The sequence below is a fragment of the Eubalaena glacialis genome, chromosome 1, assembly GCF_028564815.1.
Source record: "Eubalaena glacialis isolate mEubGla1 chromosome 1, mEubGla1.1.hap2.+ XY, whole genome shotgun sequence".
Lineage (NCBI taxonomy): Eukaryota > Metazoa > Chordata > Mammalia > Artiodactyla > Balaenidae > Eubalaena > Eubalaena glacialis.
Window position 1 is genome coordinate 93,913,260 of NC_083716.1, and position 13,442 is coordinate 93,926,701.

At 73.5% G+C, this 13,442-nt stretch overlaps 7 non-coding genes and 5 pseudogenes across 7 annotated transcripts; all 12 read right to left on the minus strand.

Annotated features, from left to right (window-relative positions):
- Positions 1–69: 69 nt before the first annotated feature.
- LOC133078336 (5S ribosomal RNA) lies at positions 70–188 on the minus strand (annotated as a pseudogene).
- A 910-nt stretch (positions 189–1,098) lies between these two features.
- On the minus strand, positions 1,099–1,217 carry LOC133104288 (5S ribosomal RNA). The gene has a single exon (XR_009703514.1). It is a non-coding gene; the product is annotated as a 5S ribosomal RNA (ribosomal RNA).
- A 910-nt stretch (positions 1,218–2,127) lies between these two features.
- LOC133078343 (5S ribosomal RNA) lies at positions 2,128–2,246 on the minus strand (annotated as a pseudogene).
- Positions 2,247–3,192: 946 nt separating this feature from the next.
- Positions 3,193–3,311, minus strand: LOC133103762 (5S ribosomal RNA). The gene has a single exon (XR_009703372.1). It is a non-coding gene; the product is annotated as a 5S ribosomal RNA (ribosomal RNA).
- A 918-nt stretch (positions 3,312–4,229) lies between these two features.
- On the minus strand, positions 4,230–4,348 carry LOC133103776 (5S ribosomal RNA). The gene has a single exon (XR_009703375.1). It is a non-coding gene; the product is annotated as a 5S ribosomal RNA (ribosomal RNA).
- A 909-nt stretch (positions 4,349–5,257) lies between these two features.
- Positions 5,258–5,376, minus strand: LOC133078348 (5S ribosomal RNA; annotated as a pseudogene).
- Positions 5,377–6,286: 910 nt separating this feature from the next.
- LOC133103781 (5S ribosomal RNA) lies at positions 6,287–6,405 on the minus strand. The gene has a single exon (XR_009703376.1). It is a non-coding gene; the product is annotated as a 5S ribosomal RNA (ribosomal RNA).
- Positions 6,406–7,314: 909 nt separating this feature from the next.
- On the minus strand, positions 7,315–7,433 carry LOC133078353 (5S ribosomal RNA; annotated as a pseudogene).
- A 910-nt stretch (positions 7,434–8,343) lies between these two features.
- LOC133103785 (5S ribosomal RNA) lies at positions 8,344–8,462 on the minus strand. The gene has a single exon (XR_009703377.1). It is a non-coding gene; the product is annotated as a 5S ribosomal RNA (ribosomal RNA).
- A 1,974-nt stretch (positions 8,463–10,436) lies between these two features.
- Positions 10,437–10,555, minus strand: LOC133103792 (5S ribosomal RNA). The gene has a single exon (XR_009703379.1). It is a non-coding gene; the product is annotated as a 5S ribosomal RNA (ribosomal RNA).
- Positions 10,556–11,473: 918 nt separating this feature from the next.
- On the minus strand, positions 11,474–11,592 carry LOC133103797 (5S ribosomal RNA). The gene has a single exon (XR_009703381.1). It is a non-coding gene; the product is annotated as a 5S ribosomal RNA (ribosomal RNA).
- A 910-nt stretch (positions 11,593–12,502) lies between these two features.
- On the minus strand, positions 12,503–12,621 carry LOC133078360 (5S ribosomal RNA; annotated as a pseudogene).
- Between the last annotated feature and the right edge of the window lie 821 nt (positions 12,622–13,442).

Genomic DNA, 13,442 nt, shown 5'->3' on the forward strand with positions numbered 1-13,442 from the left:
TGCTCAGCGGGGGCGGAGGCGGCCTCGGCCGCGGGCCACTAAATGTCAAGGCGGAGCGGGAGGCAAAAAAGCCTACAGCACTCGGTATTCCCATGTGGTCTCCCATCCAGGTACGAAACAGGCCAGACCCTGATTAGCTTCCGAGATCAGACGAGGTGTGGTGCGTTCAGGGAGGTGTGGCCGTAGAATGCAGCGGGGGCCACGGTGTGCCTCTTGAGGCTTAGCTTCGCTGGTGCTGGCGACTTACCGCCAGCCCGGCAGCCAACCCTCTCCGGCGCGGCCCTGCCGTCCGCCCAGGCAAGCGACAGGAGGCCTCGAGGGCCCGGGGGTGGTGGAGTTGTGGGCGACTTCGCAGCTCAGGTCAGGCGGGACCCTCCAGGCCTGTAGGCGCTTGGCCCTCCGCCCCAGAGCCGCTCAACGCTCACAGGACTTGGCCCCGGAGGCTTAAGGGCCTGTGGCCCTCGGTCCCTTGTGCATTCCCCACCCTGTCAATCCACACAGTGCTAGGCGCAGCCCAGCCACGGCCTGGCCGGCCCGCCTGCCCAACGGCAGTTGGCCCGAAGCCACTGGGAGCCACCATTGAGCCGGCACGGCCCCTTAGACACAGCAACGCCACCCTTGCCCCCACGCCAACTGCCGAGCAAAGTTCCCGGCGCCTGGTGTCTAGCCAGCCCAGCGAACCGGTCCCAGCCCACGACCCCGCTCCCACTCTCGGCCGTGGCGAAGTGGCAAAGGGTGGGCTTTTTCCGGAGGGAGCTGTGGAGAGACACACGGGCAGACAGGGGGCTGCGGCGCGGCTGGGCTCCGGTGGGGGCGGCCAAGTGCAGGTCGAGGGCTTCGTGGGCCGCACGGACGGCACCCCGGCCTGCGGCGGAGTCTGGGTCCGGGCCAGCCACCACGGGAGCGGCTGGGGTGGCGGCTGCCTTCCAGGGCCGCCTTCTGGCCGCCTGGCCGGCCAGGCCGGCGCGGAGCGCCCCCTCTGGCGCGCTGTGGTGGGAGGGGCCGGAGGAGGTGGGGCCTGCAGCGCTGCCCGGCGGGGGCGGGGGCGGGGGCGGAGGCGGCGGGCGACTAAAGGAGAAGGCGGAGCGGGAGGCAAAAAGCCTACAGCACCCGGTATTCCCAGGCGGTCTCCCATCCAAGTACTAACCAGGCCCGACCCTGCTTAGCTTCCGAGATCAGACGAGATCAGGCGCGTTCAGGGTGGTATGGCCGTAGACGCAGGAGGGGCCCGCGCGGTACCTCTTGAGGCCCAGCTTCGCTGGCGCCTGCGCCTTACCGCCATGCCGGCGGCCAGCCCTCTCCGGCAGGGCCCTGCCGCCCGCCCAGGCAGGCGACAGGAGGCCTCGGGGACCCGGGGGTGGCGGAGTGGTGGGCCACCTCGCAGCCCAGGGAGGGCGGGACGCTCCAGGCCCGTCGGCACTTGGCGCCCCGCCGCAGATCCCGCTCGACGCTCACAGGGACGCGGCCCCGGAGGCTTCAGGGCCCGGCGGCCGCGGTCCCTTGGGCATCCCCCCCTGCCCGCCCACGCGGAGTTAGGCGCAGCCCGGCCACGGCCGGGCCGGCCCTCCGGCCGGGCAGCAGCTGGCCCGAAGCCACTGGGAGCCACCATGGAGTGGGCACGGCCCCTTAGCCCCAGCAAGGCCCCCCCTTGCCCCCACGCCGCCCGCCGAGCACAGGACCCCGGCCCTGGTGGCCGGCAGGCCCGGAGAAGCGGCCCCGGCCCCCGCCCCCGCTCCCGCCCCCGGCCGTGGCGAAACGGCGGAGGGGGGGGCTTTTTCCGGAGGGAGCTGTGGAGAGACACACGGGCAGACAGGGGGCTGCGGCGCGGCTGGGCTCTGGTGGGGGCGGCCAAGTGCAGGTCGAGGGCCTCGCGGGCCGCACGGACGGCACCCCGGCCTGCGGCGGAGTCTGGGTCCGGGCCAGCCACCACGGGAGCGGCTGGGGTGGCGGCTGCCTTCCAGGGCCGCATTCTGGCCGCATGTCCAGCCAGCTCGGCGGGGAGCGATCCCTCCGGCGCGCTGTGTTGGGAGGGACGTGAGGAGGTGAGGCCTGCAGCGGTGCTCAGCGGGGGCGGAGGCGGCCTCGGCCGCGGGCCACTAAATGTCAAGGCGGAGCGGGAGGCAAAAAAGCCTACAGCACTCGGTATTCCCATGTGGTCTCCCATCCAGGTACGAAACAGGCCAGACCCTGATTAGCTTCCGAGATCAGACGAGGTGTGGTGCGTTCAGGGAGGTGTGGCCGTAGAATGCAGCGGGGGCCACGGTGTGCCTCTTGAGGCTTAGCTTCGCTGGTGCTGGCGACTTACCGCCAGCCCGGCAGCCAACCCTCTCCGGCGCGGCCCTGCCGTCCGCCCAGGCAAGCGACAGGAGGCCTCGAGGGCCCGGGGGTGGTGGAGTTGTGGGCGACTTCGCAGCTCAGGTCAGGCGGGACCCTCCAGGCCTGTAGGCGCTTGGCCCTCCGCCCCAGAGCCGCTCAACGCTCACAGGACTTGGCCCCGGAGGCTTAAGGGCCTGTGGCCCTCGGTCCCTTGTGCATTCCCCACCCTGTCAATCCACACAGTGCTAGGCGCAGCCCAGCCACGGCCTGGCCGGCCCGCCTGCCCAACGGCAGTTGGCCCGAAGCCACTGGGAGCCACCATTGAGCCGGCACGGCCCCTTAGACACAGCAACGCCACCCTTGCCCCCACGCCAACTGCCGAGCAAAGTTCCCGGCGCCTGGTGTCTAGCCAGCCCAGCGAACCGGTCCCAGCCCACGACCCCGCTCCCACTCTCGGCCGTGGCGAAGTGGCAAAGGGTGGGCTTTTTCCGGAGGGAGCTGTGGAGAGACACACGGGCAGACAGGGGGCTGCGGCGCGGCTGGGCTCCGGTGGGGGCGGCCAAGTGCAGGTCGAGGGCTTCGTGGGCCGCACGGACGGCACCCCGGCCTGCGGCGGAGTCTGGGTCCGGGCCAGCCACCACGGGAGCGGCTGGGGTGGCGGCTGCCTTCCAGGGCCGCCTTCTGGCCGCCTGGCCGGCCAGGCCGGCGCGGAGCGCCCCCTCTGGCGCGCTGTGGTGGGAGGGGCCGGAGGAGGTGGGGCCTGCAGCGCTGCCCGGCGGGGGCGGGGGCGGGGGCGGAGGCAGCGGCCTCGGCCTCGGCCTCGGCCTCGGCCTAGGCCGCGGGCGACTAAAGGAGAAGGCGGAGCGGGAGGCAAAAAGCCTACAGCACCCGGTATTCCCAGGCGGTCTCCCATCCAAGTACTAACCAGGCCCGACCCTGCTTAGCTTCCGAGATCAGACGAGATCGGGCGCGTTCAGGGTGGTATGGCCGTAGACGTTAAAAGGGGCCCGCGGAGTGCCTCTTGAGGCCCAGCTTCGCTGGCGCTTGCGCCTCCCCGCCAGCCCGGCGGCCAGCCCGCCCCGGCAGGGCCCCGCCGCCCGCCCAGGCAGGGCAACGGCGGCCTCGGGTACCAGGGGGGTGGCGGAGGGTTCGGCGACCTCCCAGCCCAGGGCGGGCGGGACCCACCAAACCGTTCGGCGCTTGGCGCCCCGCCCCAGATCCCGCACGTCGCTCACAGGGACGTGGCCCCGGAGGCTTCAGGGCCCGGGGCCCGCGGTCCCTTGGGCCTCCCCTCTGCCCGCCCACGCGGCGCTAGGCGCAGCCCAGCCGCAGCCCGGGCCGGCCCTCCTGCCCGACGGCAGTCGGCCCTTAACCCACTGGGAGCCACCATTGAGTCGGCACGGCCCCTTAGCCCCAGCAAGGCCACCCTTGCCCCCACGCCACCCGCCGAGCACAGGACCCGGCGCCTTGTGGCCGGCCGGCCCGGAGCACCGGCCCCGGCCCCCGCCCCCGCTCCCGCCCCCGGCCGTGGCGAAACGGCGGAGGGGGGGCTTTTTCCGGAGGGAGCTGTGGAGAGACACACCGGCAGATAGGTGGCTGCGCCGGGGCTGGGCGCTGGTGGGGGCGGCCAGGTGCAGGTCAAGGGGCTCGCGGGCCGCACGGCCGGCACCCGGGCCTGAGGCGGAGTCTGGGTTCAGGCCAGCCACCCCGGGAGCGGCTGGGATGCGGCTGCCTTCCAGGGCCGCCTTCTGGCCGCCTGGCCGGCCAGGCAGGCGGAGAGCGCCCCCTCTGGCGCGCTGTGGTGGGAGGGGCCGGAGGAGGTGGGGCCTGCAGCGGTGCCCGGCGGGGGCGGGGGCGGGGGCGGGGGCGGAGGCGGCGGGCGACTAAAGGAGAAGGCGGAGCGGGAGGCAAAAAGCCTACAGCACCCGGTATTCCCAGGCGGTCTCCCATCCAAGTACTAACCAGGCCCGACCCTGCTTAGCTTCCGAGATCAGACGAGATCGGGCGCGTTCAGGGTGGTATGGCCGTAGACGCAGGAGGGGCCCGCGCGGTGCCTCTTGAGGCCCAGCTTCGCTGGCGCCTGCGCCTTACCGCCATGCCGGCGGCCAGCCCTCTCCCGCAGGGCCCTGCCGCCCGCCCAGGCAGGCGACAGGAGGCCTCGGGGACCCGGGGGTGGCGGAGTGGTGGGCCACCTCGCAGCCCAGGGCGGGCGGGACGCTCCAGGCCCGTCGGCGCTTGGCGCCCCGCCGCAGATCCCGCTCGACGCTCACAGGGACGCGGCCCCGGAGGCTTCAGGGCCCGGCGGCCGCGGTCCCTTGGGCATCCCCCCCTGCCCGCCCACGCGGAGTTAGGCGCAGCCCGGCCACGGCCGGGCCGGCCCTCCGGCTGGGCAGCAGCTGGCCCGAAGCCACTGGGAGCCACCATGGAGTGGGCACGGCCCCTTAGCCCCAGCAAGGCCCCCCCTTGCCCCCACGCCGCCCGCCGAGCACAGGACCCCGGCCCTGGTGGCCGGCAGGCCCGGAGAAGCGGCCCCGGCCCCCGCCCCCGCTCCCGCCCCCGGCCGTGGCGAAACGGCGGAGGGGGGGCTTTTTCCGGAGGGAGCTGTGGAGAGACACACGGGCAGACAGGGGGCTGCGGCGCGGCTGGGCTCCGGTGGGGGCGGCCAAGTGCAGGTCGAGGGCCTCGCGGGCCGCACGGACGGCACCCCGGCCTGCGGCGGAGTCTGGGTCCGGGCCAGCCACCACGGGAGCGGCTGGGGTGGCGGCTGCCTTCCAGGGCCGCATTCTGGCCGCATGTCCAGCCAGCTCGGCGGGGAGCGATCCCTCCGGCGCGCTGTGTTGGGAGGGACGTGAGGAGGTGAGGCCTGCAGCGGTGCTCAGCGGGGGCGGAGGCGGCCTCGGCCGCGGGCCACTAAATGTCAAGGCGGAGCGGGAGGCAAAAAAGCCTACAGCACTCGGTATTCCCATGTGGTCTCCCATCCAGGTACGAAACAGGCCAGACCCTGATTAGCTTCCGAGATCAGACGAGGTGTGGTGCGTTCAGGGAGGTGTGGCCGTAGAATGCAGCGGGGGCCACGGTGTGCCTCTTGAGGCTTAGCTTCGCTGGTGCTGGCGACTTACCGCCAGCCCGGCAGCCAACTCTCTCCGGCGCGGCCCTGCCGTCCGCCCAGGCAAGCGACAGGAGGCCTCGAGGGCCCGGGGGTGGTGGAGTTGTGGGCGACTTCGCAGCTCAGGTCAGGCGGGACCCTCCAGGCCTGTAGGCGCTTGGCCCTCCGCCCCAGAGCCGCTCAACGCTCACAGGACTTGGCCCCGGAGGCTTAAGGGCCTGTGGCCCTCGGTCCCTTGTGCATTCCCCACCCTGTCAATCCACACAGTGCTAGGCGCAGCCCAGCCACGGCCTGGCCGGCCCGCCTGCCCAACGGCAGTTGGCCCGAAGCCACTGGGAGCCACCATTGAGCCGGCACGGCCCCTTAGACACAGCAACGCCACCCTTGCCCCCACGCCAACTGCCGAGCAAAGTTCCCGGCGCCTGGTGTCTAGCCAGCCCAGCGAACCGGTCCCAGCCCACGACCCCGCTCCCACTCTCGGCCGTGGCGAAGTGGCAAAGGGTGGGCTTTTTCCGGAGGGAGCTGTGGAGAGACACACGGGCAGACAGGGGGCTGCGGCGCGGCTGGGCTCCGGTGGGGGCGGCCAAGTGCAGGTCGAGGGCTTCGTGGGCCGCACGGACGGCACCCCGGCCTGCGGCGGAGTCTGGGTCCGGGCCAGCCACCACGGGAGCGGCTGGGGTGGCGGCTGCCTTCCAGGGCCGCCTTCTGGCCGCCTGGCCGGCCAGGCCGGCGCGAAGCGCCCCCTCTGGCGCGCTGTGGTGGGAGGGGCCGGAGGAGGTGGGGCCTGCAGCGCTGCCCGGCGGGGGCGGGGGCGGGGGCGGAGGCGGCGGGCGACTAAAGGAGAAGGCGGAGCGGGAGGCAAAAAGCCTACAGCACCCGGTATTCCCAGGCGGTCTCCCATCCAAGTACTAACCAGGCCCGACCCTGCTTAGCTTCCGAGATCAGACGAGATCGGGCGCGTTCAGGGTGGTATGGCCGTAGACGCAGGAGGGGCCCGCGCGGTACCTCTTGAGGCCCAGCTTCGCTGGCGCCTGCGCCTTACCGCCATGCCGGCGGCCAGCCCTCTCCCGCAGGGCCCTGCCGCCCGCCCAGGCAGGCGACAGGAGGCCTCGGGGACCCGGGGGTGGCGGAGTGGTGGGCCACCTCGCAGCCCAGGGCGGGCGGGACGCTCCAGGCCCGTCGGCGCTTGGCGCCCCGCCGCAGATCCCGCTCGACGCTCACAGGGACGCGGCCCCGGAGGCTTCAGGGCCCGGCGGCCGCGGTCCCTTGGGCATCCCCCCCTGCCCGCCCACGCGGAGTTAGGCGCAGCCCGGCAACGGCCGGGCCGGCCCTCCGGCTGGGCAGCAGCTGGCCCGAAGCCACTGGGAGCCACCATGGAGTGGGCACGGCCCCTTAGCCCCAGCAAGGCCCCCCCTTGCCCCCACGCCGCCCGCCGAGCACAGGACCCCGGCCCTGGTGGCCGGCAGGCCCGGAGAAGCGGCCCCGGCCCCCGCCCCCGCTCCCGCCCCCGGCCGTGGCGAAACGGCGGAGGGGGGGCTTTTTCCGGAGGGAGCTGTGGAGAGACACACGGGCAGACAGGGGGCTGCGGCGCGGCTGGGCTCCGGTGGGGGCGGCCAAGTGCAGGTCGAGGGCCTCGCGGGCCGCACGGACGGCACCCCGGCCTGCGGCGGAGTCTGGGTCCGGGCCAGCCACCACGGGAGCGGCTGGGGTGGCGGCTGCCTTCCAGGGCCGCATTCTGGCCGCATGTCCAGCCAGCTCGGCGGGGAGCGATCCCTCCGGCGCGCTGTGTTGGGAGGGACGTGAGGAGGTGAGGCCTGCAGCGGTGCTCAGCGGGGGCGGAGGCGGCCTCGGCCGCGGGCCACTAAATGTCAAGGCGGAGCGGGAGGCAAAAAAGCCTACAGCACTCGGTATTCCCATGTGGTCTCCCATCCAGGTACGAAACAGGCCAGACCCTGATTAGCTTCCGAGATCAGACGAGGTGTGGTGCGTTCAGGGAGGTGTGGCCGTAGAATGCAGCGGGGGCCACGGTGTGCCTCTTGAGGCTTAGCTTCGCTGGTGCTGGCGACTTACCGCCAGCCCGGCAGCCAACCCTCTCCGGCGCGGCCCTGCCGTCCGCCCAGGCAAGCGACAGGAGGCCTCGAGGGCCCGGGGGTGGTGGAGTTGTGGGCGACTTCGCAGCTCAGGTCAGGCGGGACCCTCCAGGCCTGTAGGCGCTTGGCCCTCCGCCCCAGAGCCGCTCAACGCTCACAGGACTTGGCCCCGGAGGCTTAAGGGCCTGTGGCCCTCGGTCCCTTGTGCATTCCCCACCCTGTCAATCCACACAGTGCTAGGCGCAGCCCAGCCACGGCCTGGCCGGCCCGCCTGCCCAACGGCAGTTGGCCCGAAGCCACTGGGAGCCACCATTGAGCCGGCACGGCCCCTTAGACACAGCAACGCCACCCTTGCCCCCACGCCAACTGCCGAGCAAAGTTCCCGGCGCCTGGTGTCTAGCCAGCCCAGCGAACCGGTCCCAGCCCACGACCCCGCTCCCACTCTCGGCCGTGGCGAAGTGGCAAAGGGTGGGCTTTTTCCGGAGGGAGCTGTGGAGAGACACACGGGCAGACAGGGGGCTGCGGCGCGGCTGGGCTCCGGTGGGGGCGGCCAAGTGCAGGTCGAGGGCTTCGTGGGCCGCACGGACGGCACCCCGGCCTGCGGCGGAGTCTGGGTCCGGGCCAGCCACCACGGGAGCGGCTGGGGTGGCGGCTGCCTTCCAGGGCCGCCTTCTGGCCGCCTGGCCGGCCAGGCCGGCGCGAAGCGCCCCCTCTGGCGCGCTGTGGTGGGAGGGGCCGGAGGAGGTGGGGCCTGCAGCGCTGCCCGGCGGGGGCGGGGGCGGGGGCGGAGGCGGCGGGCGACTAAAGGAGAAGGCGGAGCGGGAGGCAAAAAGCCTACAGCACCCGGTATTCCCAGGCGGTCTCCCATCCAAGTACTAACCAGGCCCGACCCTGCTTAGCTTCCGAGATCAGACGAGATCGGGCGCGTTCAGGGTGGTATGGCCGTAGACGCAGGAGGGGCCCGCGCGGTACCTCTTGAGGCCCAGCTTCGCTGGCGCCTGCGCCTTACCGCCATGCCGGCGGCCAGCCCTCTCCGGCAGGGCCCTGCCGCCCGCCCAGGCAGGCGACAGGAGGCCTCGGGGACCCGGGGGTGGCGGAGTGGTGGGCCACCTCGCAGCCCAGGGCGGGCGGGACGCTCCAGGCCCGTCGGCACTTGGCGCCCCGCCGCAGATCCCGCTCGACGCTCACAGGGACGCGGCCCCGGAGGCTTCAGGGCCCGGCGGCCGCGGTCCCTTGGGCATCCCCCCCTGCCCGCCCACGCGGAGTTAGGCGCAGCCCGGCCACGGCCGGGCCGGCCCTCCGGCCGGGCAGCAGCTGGCCCGAAGCCACTGGGAGCCACCATGGAGTGGGCACGGCCCCTTAGCCCCAGCAAGGCCCCCCCTTGCCCCCACGCCGCCCGCCGAGCACAGGACCCCGGCCCTGGTGGCCGGCAGGCCCGGAGAAGCGGCCCCGGCCCCCGCCCCCGCTCCCGCCCCCGGCCGTGGCGAAACGGCGGAGGGGGGGCTTTTTCCGGAGGGAGCTGTGGAGAGACACACGGGCAGACAGGGGGCTGCGGCGCGGCTGGGCTCCGGTGGGGGCGGCCAAGTGCAGGTCGAGGGCCTCGCGGGCCGCACGGACGGCACCCCGGCCTGCGGCGGAGTCTGGGTCCGGGCCAGCCACCACGGGAGCGGCTGGGGTGGCGGCTGCCTTCCAGGGCCGCATTCTGGCCGCATGTCCAGCCAGCTCGGCGGGGAGCGATCCCTCCGGCGCGCTGTGTTGGGAGGGACGTGAGGAGGTGAGGCCTGCAGCGGTGCTCAGCGGGGGCGGAGGCGGCCTCGGCCGCGGGCCACTAAATGTCAAGGCGGAGCGGGAGGCAAAAAAGCCTACAGCACTCGGTATTCCCATGTGGTCTCCCATCCAGGTAGGAAACAGGCCAGACCCTGATTAGCTTCCGAGATCAGACGAGGTGTGGTGCGTTCAGGGAGGTGTGGCCGTAGAATGCAGCGGGGGCCACGGTGTGCCTCTTGAGGCTTAGCTTCGCTGGTGCTGGCGACTTACCGCCAGCCCGGCAGCCAACCCTCTCCGGCGCGGCCCTGCCGTCCGCCCAGGCAAGCGACAGGAGGCCTCGAGGGCCCGGGGGTGGTGGAGTTGTGGGCGACTTCGCAGCTCAGGTCAGGCGGGACCCTCCAGGCCTGTAGGCGCTTGGCCCTCCGCCCCAGAGCCGCTCAACGCTCACAGGACTTGGCCCCGGAGGCTTAAGGGCCTGTGGCCCTCGGTCCCTTGTGCATTCCCCACCCTGTCAATCCACACAGTGCTAGGCGCAGCCCAGCCACGGCCTGGCCGGCCCGCCTGCCCAACGGCAGTTGGCCCGAAGCCACTGGGAGCCACCATTGAGCCGGCACGGCCCCTTAGACACAGCAACGCCACCCTTGCCCCCACGCCAACTGCCGAGCAAAGTTCCCGGCGCCTGGTGTCTAGCCAGCCCAGCGAACCGGTCCCAGCCCACGACCCCGCTCCCACTCTCGGCCGTGGCGAAGTGGCAAAGGGTGGGCTTTTTCCGGAGGGAGCTGTGGAGAGACACACGGGCAGACAGGGGGCTGCGGCGCGGCTGGGCTCCGGTGGGGGCGGCCAAGTGCAGGTCGAGGGCTTCGTGGGCCGCACGGACGGCACCCCGGCCTGCGGCGGAGTCTGGGTCCGGGCCAGCCACCACGGGAGCGGCTGGGGTGGCGGCTGCCTTCCAGGGCCGCCTTCTGGCCGCCTGGCCGGCCAGGCCGGCGCGGAGCGCCCCCTCTGGCGCGCTGTGGTGGGAGGGGCCGGAGGAGGTGGGGCCTGCAGCGCTGCCCGGCGGGGGCGGGGGCGGGGGCGGAGGCAGCGGCCTCGGCCTCGGCCTCGGCCTCGGCCTAGGCCGCGGGCGACTAAAGGAGAAGGCGGAGCGGGAGGCAAAAAGCCTACAGCACCCGGTATTCCCAGGCGGTCTCCCATCCAAGTACTAACCAGGCCCGACCCTGCTTAGCTTCCGAGATCAGACGAGATCGGGCGCGTTCAGGGTGGTATGGCCGTAGACGTTAAAAGGGGCCCGCGGAGTGCCTCTTGAGGCCCAGCTTCGCTGGCGCTTGCGCCTCCCCGCCAGCCCGGCGGCCAGCCCGCCCCGGCAGGGCCCCGCCGCCCGCCCAGGCAGGGCAACGGCGGCCTCGGGTACCAGGGGGGTGGCGGAGGGTTCGGCGACCTCCCAGCCCAGGGCGGGCGGGACCCACCAAACCGTTCGGCGCTTGGCGCCCCGCCCCAGATCCCGCACGTCGCTCACAGGGACGTGGCCCCGGAGGCTTCAGGGCCCGGGGCCCGCGGTCCCTTGGGCCTCCCCTCTGCCCGCCCACGCGGCGCTAGGCGCAGCCCAGCCGCAGCCCGGGCCGGCCCTCCTGCCCGACGGCAGTCGGCCCTTAACCCACTGGGAGCCACCATTGAGTCGGCACGGCCCCTTAGCCCCAGCAAGGCCACCCTTGCCCCCACGCCACCCGCCGAGCACAGGACCCGGCGCCTTGTGGCCGGCCGGCCCGGAGCACCGGCCCCGGCCCCCGCCCCCGCTCCCGCCCCCGGCCGTGGCGAAACGGCGGAGGGGGGGCTTTTTCCGGAGGGAGCTGTGGAGAGACACACCGGCAGATAGGTGGCTGCGCCGGGGCTGGGCGCTGGTGGGGGCGGCCAGGTGCAGGTCAAGGGGCTCGCGGGCCGCACGGCCGGCACCCGGGCCTGAGGCGGAGTCTGGGTTCAGGCCAGCCACCCCGGGAGCGGCTGGGATGCGGCTGCCTTCCAGGGCCGCCTTCTGGCCGCCTGGCCGGCCAGGCAGGCGGAGAGCGCCCCCTCTGGCGCGCTGTGGTGGGAGGGGCCGGAGGAGGTGGGGCCTGCAGCGGTGCCCGGCGGGGGCGGGGGCGGGGGCGGGGGCGGAGGCGGCGGGCGACTAAAGGAGAAGGCGGAGCGGGAGGCAAAAAGCCTACAGCACCCGGTATTCCCAGGCGGTCTCCCATCCAAGTACTAACCAGGCCCGACCCTGCTTAGCTTCCGAGATCAGACGAGATCGGGCGCGTTCAGGGTGGTATGGCCGTAGACGCAGGAGGGGCCCGCGCGGTGCCTCTTGAGGCCCAGCTTCGCTGGCGCCTGCGCCTTACCGCCATGCCGGCGGCCAGCCCTCTCCGGCAGGGCCCTGCCGCCCGCCCAGGCAGGCGACAGGAGGCCTCGGGGACCCGGGGGTGGCGGAGTGGTGGGCCACCTCGCAGCCCAGGGCGGGCGGGACGCTCCAGGCCCGTCGGCGCTTGGCGCCCCGCCGCAGATCCCGCTCGACGCTCACAGGGACGCGGCCCCGGAGGCTTCAGGGCCCGGCGGCCGCGGTCCCTTGGGCATCCCCCCCTGCCCGCCCACGCGGAGTTAGGCGCAGCCCGGCCACGGCCGGGCCGGCCCTCCGGCCGGGCAGCAGCTGGCCCGAAGCCACTGGGAGCCACCATGGAGTGGGCACGGCCCCTTAGCCCCAGCAAGGCCCCCCCTTGCCCCCACGCCGCCCGCCGAGCACAGGACCCCGGCCCTGGTGGCCGGCAGGCCCGGAGAAGCGGCCCCGGCCCCCGCCCCCGCTCCCGCCCCCGGCCGTGGCGAAACGGCGGAGGGTGGGGCTTTTTCCGGAGGGAGCTGTGGAGAGACACACGGGCAGACAGGGGGCTGCGGCGCGGCTGGGCTCCGGTGGGGGCGGCCAAGTGCAGGTCGAGGGCCTCGCGGGCCGCACGGACGGCACCCCGGCCTGCGGCGGAGTCTGGGTCCGGGCCAGCCACCACGGGAGCGGCTGGGGTGGCGGCTGCCTTCCAGGGCCGCATTCTGGCCGCATGTCCAGCCAGCTCGGCGGGGAGCGATCCCTCCGGCGCGCTGTGTTGGGAGGGACGTGAGGAGGTGAGGCCTGCAGCGGTGCTCAGCGGGGGCGGAGGCGGCCTCGGCCGCGGGCCACTAAATGTCAAGGCGGAGCGGGAGGCAAAAAAGCCTACAGCACTCGGTATTCCCATGTGGTCTCCCATCCAGGTACGAAACAGGCCAGACCCTGATTAGCTTCCGAGATCAGACGAGGTGTGGTGCGTTCAGGGAGGTGTGGCCGTAGAATGCAGCGGGGGCCACGGTGTGCCTCTTGAGGCTTAGCTTCGCTGGTGCTGGCGACTTACCGCCAGCCCGGCAGCCAACCCTCTCCGGCGCGGCCCTGCCGTCCGCCCAGGCAAGCGACAGGAGGCCTCGAGGGCCCGGGGGTGGTGGAGTTGTGGGCGACTTCGCAGCTCAGGTCAGGCGGGACCCTCCAGGCCTGTAGGCGCTTGGCCCTCCGCCCCAGAGCCGCTCAACGCTCACAGGACTTGGCCCCGGAGGCTTAAGGGCCTGTGGCCCTCGGTCCCTTGTGCATTCCCCACCCTGTCAATCCACACAGTGCTAGGCGCAGCCCAGCCACGGCCTGGCCGGCCCGCCTGCCCAACGGCAGTTGGCCCGAAGCCACTGGGAGCCACCATTGAGCCGGCACGGCCCCTTAGACACAGCAACGCCACCCTTGCCCCCACGCCAACTGCCGAGCAAAGTTCCCGGCGCCTGGTGTCTAGCCAGCCCAGCGAACCGGTCCCAGCCCACGACCCCGCTCCCACTCTCGGCCGTGGCGAAGTGGCAAAGGGTGGGCTTTTTCCGGAGGGAGCTGTGGAGAGACACACGGGCAGACAGGGGGCTGCGGCGCGGCTGGGCTCCGGTGGGGGCGGCCAAGTGCAGGTCGAGGGCTTCGTGGGCCGCACGGACGGCACCCCGGCCTGCGGCGGAGTCTGGGTCCGGGCCAGCCACCACGGGAGCGGCTGGGGTGGCGGCTGCCTTCCAGGGCCGCCTTCTGGCCGCCTGGCCGGCCAGGCCGGCGCGGAGCGCCCCCTCTGGCGCGCTGTGGTGGGAGGGGCCGGAGG